The sequence below is a fragment of the Choloepus didactylus genome, chromosome 13 (assembly GCF_015220235.1).
Source record: "Choloepus didactylus isolate mChoDid1 chromosome 13, mChoDid1.pri, whole genome shotgun sequence".
NCBI lineage: Eukaryota > Metazoa > Chordata > Mammalia > Pilosa > Megalonychidae > Choloepus > Choloepus didactylus.
The window spans coordinates 79151845-79158201 of record NC_051319.1 but is presented as its reverse complement, the minus strand read 5'-3'; the positions used below and the strand labels follow the sequence as shown (position 1 = coordinate 79158201).

The 6357-nt window shown below is 39.2% G+C and overlaps 1 non-coding gene across 1 annotated transcript; it reads right to left on the bottom strand.

Annotated features, from left to right (window-relative positions):
* Positions 1-3575: 3575 nt before the first annotated feature.
* Positions 3576-3682, bottom strand: LOC119508623. The gene has a single exon (XR_005211525.1). It is a non-coding gene; the product is annotated as a U6 spliceosomal RNA (small nuclear RNA).
* Between the last annotated feature and the right edge of the window lie 2675 nt (positions 3683-6357).

Sequence of the window (6357 nt, the reverse complement as noted above, 5' to 3'; positions counted from 1 at the left end):
AATAAATTTTAAAAAGAAACATCCAACTATATGTTTCCCAGAGACTCACCTTAAATGCAAAGACACAGGTAGATAGAAGGTGAAAGTATGGAAAAAAATACACCATGCAAATAGTAACCAGAAAAGAACTGAGGTAGCCATACTAATATTAGATAAAATAGACTTTATCAAACACTGTTACAAGGAACAAATAAGGTCACCATAAACTGATAAAGGGGTCAATCAACAAAACATAATCATTATACATATAAATGCACCTAATGGTAGAGCCTCAAAATATGTGAAGGAAATATTGACAGATTTGAAGAGAGAAACAGACAGTTCTACATTCATAGTAGGACACTTCAGCACATCACTTTTAATAATGGATAGAACATCTAGTCAGATCAATAAGGAAATAGAAGACTTGAGTGATACTCTAAACCACTAGACCTAATAGACATATATAGAACAACTCATCCAGCAGCAGCAGAACACACATTCTTCCTGAGTGCACATGGATCATTCTCCAGGATAAACCATATCTTAGACCATAAAACAAATCCCAATAAATTAAAAATGATTGGAAGCATACCATGTAACGTATCCAACCACGATGGAATGAAGCTAGAAATCAATTACAGAGGGAAAAATTCACAAATATGTGGAAATTAAGCAACATTCTCTTAAAAAACCATTGGGTCAAAGAAGAAATCACAAGCCAAATTAGGAAATATCTTAATATCTTGAGGCAAATGAAAATGAAAACACAACATACCAAAACTTATGAGATGCAGCAAAGGCAGGGCTGAGAGGGAAATTCATAGCTCTAAATGCTTACATTAAAGAACAATAAAGATCTCAAATCAGAGACCTAATCTCACAACTGGAGGATCTAGAAAAAGAAGAGCAAAGTAAACCCAAAGAAGGCAGAAGGGAGGAAATAACAGAGATCAAAAACAAATGAAATAGAGAATTAAAAAACAATAGAGAGACTCAACAAAACCAAAATTTGGCTCTTTGAAAGATCAATAAAATCAATAAAACTTTAGCTAGACTGGCAAAGAAAAAAGAGAGAGGACATAAAAATTCAGTTCTGCCTGATTTAATTAAAAAAAAGACAACCCAAAACTCATGTTCATTCCACTAAATTCCTTTAATTTAATTCTTCTGTGTCCAAGGAGAGTATTAACACATAGGAAATTGACAATATTCAATTCAAAAATGTGTTTTGGGTTACACGGAATAGTTAAATAATACCACAGGGAGACAAAGAAACAAATCTAGCACATGATAGATTCTATAAGAAAACTGACCCAGTTTAAATGAGTCGATTGCATGGAAAGAGGGGAAGGGGAGAAAGGGAAACTGCTCCAAATTGAGAGTATTAAGAGATATACCTACCACCTGAGGTGATGTGTGGGTCTTCTTGGGATTCTGACTCAAACCAACCACCTAAAAAGTGGCATGTTTGAGACAATAGGGACAATTTGATTATAGATTGTTATTAGTGATACAAAAGAATGACCATTAGTGTTATGTGCTAATGTCATTATGTTTTCTTAATAAAATGTCTGTGAGTATATAAAATGCAAACTGAAGTTGTAGGAATGAAATGACAATGCCTGGAATTTGCTTTATAATACTTGAGAAAAAAAAGTGTGTATGTGTGTGTGTGTGTGGGGGGGGGTGGATAGGTAAAGCCAATGGATTAAAATCTAGATAATTATTGAATCTATATGATACATATATGGGAGTTCACTGCATTATTTTCCATACTTATGTATTTACCTTTTCATAATAACATATCAATGTGGAAAAAAAAAAAAAGGAAACAACCCAAACATCTAACAATGAGGAGTTGGTCAGATAAATGATGCTGTATCCACACAAGTGAATATTATAAATAATTAAAAATTATTATATGGAAATATATCTATTGCCATGGAAAAAGAGTCATAATATTTTGTAAAGTGAAAAACAGCTGATGTAAAACAGTCTGTATAGGATATATATTTCATGGTAGACTTAAAAACAATTTAAGTTCTATTTTGCTGAAAAATCATATTTCAACCGATTAAAAGTAATAAGCAAAATACATGCTATAAAGACAGAACATACAATTCCTATCAAAATTTCAGCAAGATCTAATGTAGATATATATGAGATTATTCTAAGATTTATATGGAAAGGAAAAGGAATTAGAATAGCTAAAACAAGTTTTTTAAAAAGAAGAATAAACTCAAAATAATCATGCTACCTGATTTCAAGACTTATTGTATAGCTAAAATAATCAGGACTGTGTGATATTGGTAGAGAGAAAGCACATTAATTGGTTGAACAGAAGAGAGAGCCCAGATATAGACACATAAATATTCCCAACTGATTTTTGACAAAGGTGCAAAACTAAATCAATAGAGGGAAGATAGCCTTTTCAACAAAATGGTGTTGAACATCCATAGGCAAAAAATAAAACAAGATCTTCAACCTAAGCCTCACACCTTATACAAAAATTAACTCAAAATGAATTGCAAACTTAAATGTAAAACATAAAACAATAAAACTTTTAGGAAACAAAACAGAAAGAATCTTCAGGAACTAGTGCTAGACCGAGTTCTTAGACTTGATTCATACAAAGAAAAACAAAAAAAACTGGACTTCATCATTATTAAAAACTTTCTCTCTGCAAAAGGCATCCTGCTAAGAGGATGGAAAGACAAGGTACAGAGTGGGAGAAAATATTTGAAAACCACGTATCCGACAAAGGACCAGTAACTAAAATATATGAATAACTCTCAAAACTCAACAGTTAAAAAACCAAACAGTCCAATTAGAAAGTGGGCAAAAGACATTTCATTGAAGAGAACATACAGATGATAAATTAGCACCTAAAAAGATGTTCAACATCATTAGCCGTTAGGGAAATGCAAATTAAAACCACAATGAGACGTCACTACACAACTATCAGAAAGGCAAAAATAAAAAAAATTAGTGACAACACCAAATGCTGAAGAGGACATGGAGAAACTGGATCACTCATGCATTGCTAGTGGGAATGCAAAATGGTCTCACAACTCTGGGAAACAGTCGGGCAGTTTCTTTAAAAACTAAACATGTAACTACCACATAAACCAGCAATTGCAGTCTTGGGCATTTATCCCAGATAAATGAAGATGTATGTTCACACAAAAACATGTAAATGTATGTTCAGTGTCTTGATTCATAATAGTCCCAAACTGCAAATAACCCAGATGTCCTTCCACAGATGATTGGTTAAACAGACCATGGTACATCAATACCATAAAATACTATTCAGTATTGAAAAGAATTAACAATTGACACATGCAAAAACCTGGACAATCTCCAGAGAATTATGCTGAAGTATAAAAGCCAGTCCCAAAAGGTTGCATACTGTATGATTCCATTTAAACAATATTCTTTTTTATGCAATTTTATTGAGATACATTAACATACCATATAATCATCCAAAGTGTACAATTGTTCACAGTATCATCATATAGCTGTGCATTCCATCACAATTAATTTTTGAACATATCCATTATTCCAAAAAAATTAAAATAAGAATAAAAATTTTTAAAAATATGGAATGCTTCATGAATTTGCATGTCATCTTTCTGCAGGGGCCATGCTAATTTTCTCTGTATCATTCCAATTTTCATTTATGTGCTGCTGAAATGAGCACTAAATAATATTCTTGAAAGGACAAAATTATAGAAATGGAGTACACATTTGTGGTGCCAGGGGTTAAGATGGGGGTGTGTGTGGGAGGGAAGTTGGTGTGGTTATAAAATGAATGTATCAATGTCAATATCCTATTTGTGATATTATCCTATGGTCTTGCAAAATGTTACCATTGGGGGACCTGGGTAAAGGGTACACAGGATCTCTGGATCTGTTTTATTTCTTACAACTGCATTTGAATTTTATCTCAGAATAAAAAGTTTATGTTTATTAATTATTTAATTAAAAATTTTAAAAGGACAGAACATGAGACTGTCCTGACCCTGGAGAACTAGCAGACAGGGACCTGCTTGGGGCTTCGTCAGAAACATCACACTCCACAGGGAGCCTAGAAGCTGGAGACCCATCACCAGGCTTGTGTAGGAATTTGGGCTTTGTTGGGGGGTGTGGTGGAGAGTCCCCAAGGGCCTCCTGCTCCATCAGCAGCCCTCAGGGGAATGGGGGAAGAGAAGACTCGCAATGGCAGGGGCTCTCCTTCTCCAGGCTGCAGCTGGTTTGGGCATAAGGGCTGAGCTGGCTTCAGCAGCAAGGCACACATGGATCAACCCCACCCACAGGCAGGAGGAAGCCATAACTCTGCCTCTTCACCAGCAAGATCTGGGAGTCAGTTGATGTCCATCAGCAATCAGCGAATGAGTAGACATGGTCTTTTTAGAGCTGTCTCTCCAAGGGCTAATGGGGTGTTTAGCTAAGAGTCCTTAACGAGAGAAGATTTCTCCAATTAAATAACTACAGGGAGCTTTTGGTACAAACCCTAGCACTCTGCCTTAGTAAACAAAAGGTAAACAACATGATTTATCACTTTACAAGGCCAAGAAATGCTATTTTGGTCTGTTAACTGCCTGTAATGAGGACTCAGCTATCAGAGATGTAAACAAGCCATCATATTAAGGGTACTCAGAGTTTGGAGGGAGCATTACATTTAGAAGAGCTGCTGCTTCCACTAGAGCACCAGTCACATGTTGCTCCCCGTAGCTTGCAAGCACAGGCGCCTATGAAGGGAAAATGGTAATGACTTACAGAGACAAAGGTGGAATACAGCCCAAGTAGAAGACTTGAGGAAGGAGAGGCAGGCCACGAAATCCAGGAAGGTCTCCATAAGGTAGTTTGGTTTGAAAGACAGGCAACGAAGCCAAATGGGCAGGTAACAAAGAAAAGTTTTATTTGAGAGAAGCCTCAGGGCAGCCCCTGCCAGCAGAAAGGCTGCTCAGAGGGGTAAGCATGCAGTCGGCTGGTGGGATTTCTTTTTATAGGGCTTTTTGCCAATCTGGAGGTTAAATGGTGTAAGGTATGTGAACTTTGGCCAATAGGGGTTACACATAGTTTATCTTGTAACTTTGGCAATGCCTGGTTTGTGCATTTGAACAGAAGAGATGAGGGAGGGAATAAATTTGTGAGAGAAGGGGGTGGGGCACTGATGGGCGAGAACAAAGAAAGTGGTAAGAAAATGGGGAAAGGGAGGGGGCAGCAGCCTGAGGCGTAGTCTGATCTGCAGTCTAGTTTTGCAAAACAGGGAGATGGGTGAAGGGCCCAGGACCCAGAACTAACAGTCTCTTTGCTCTAAACAGTACTAACGTTGAACTTAAAATCTAGTCCCATTGGCCTCCTCACTGTGCCTTCAACTCAGCAAGCTGTTTCCTACCCCAGGGCCTTTGCACGTGCTGCTCCCCCAGTCAGAACTGCTCTGCCCCCACAACTGCACATGGCTGCTTGCCAGATACCTTCTGGGTCTCAGCATACCCACCTCGGCCTCAGAAGGGCTGTCCCTGACCATCCTCCAAGTTGCTTTCCTGCCCCTGCCTCCACCCATGACCCCATCACATCTCCGTTTATTTCCCTCATAGCACTGATCTTCAGAAAATATCTTGTTCATTTGTTTACTAGTTTATTATCCCTACCAAAGTGGAAGTTCCTTACATATATGAAGCTTACCTGCTTTATTCCCCCAGATTATCCACATATCTGACACAGAAAGTTTCAATAAATACCTGTTAAAACTATCAGTGAACGAAGCTGCCTCTCTTCCCGAGGCAGCTTTAATTCTGCCCCTGAAGGGCTGTGCGTTATAAAAAAAGTCCCTCCCAGGGGCTTTCGCTGCCTGTGGGCTTGTACTGCTCCTTGGGAAATCCCTTTGCTCGGAGCTTTTGTGACAAGCCCGACCAGCCAAGACAGTGGGCCTGGGCCAGGCTCAGGGCTCCAGGATTGTGTTTCTCATATATCTGAGGCGCTGCTGTTTGCCCCCCACCTGCACCCACCAGGCTGGGCTCTTTGCCGTCTTCCGTCCTGTCCTTGCCCGGGGCTGTCTGACCATCTGTCAGGGCCAGCCCTTTCTAAGGACAGGACAGTTGGCCAGTTCTAAAGTCCCTCCTTCGATTTCAGATGCTGTCTCTTAGAATCATGTGACAGACTGGTCACAAGTCGAGAGACCCAGATTCCAGCACGGGCTACTCCCAATGATATGCCTGTGACCTTGGGCAAGGCCTTTCCCATCTCTGGGCATTGATTTCTGTGAAGGAACCAGGCAGCAGCCTCTCAGCTCCCATCTCAACCAGGCACGACCTGTCCTGTCCCGGGTTCCTGTGCAGTGGGGGAAGGCCTCCTTTTCCTCCTAGAGAG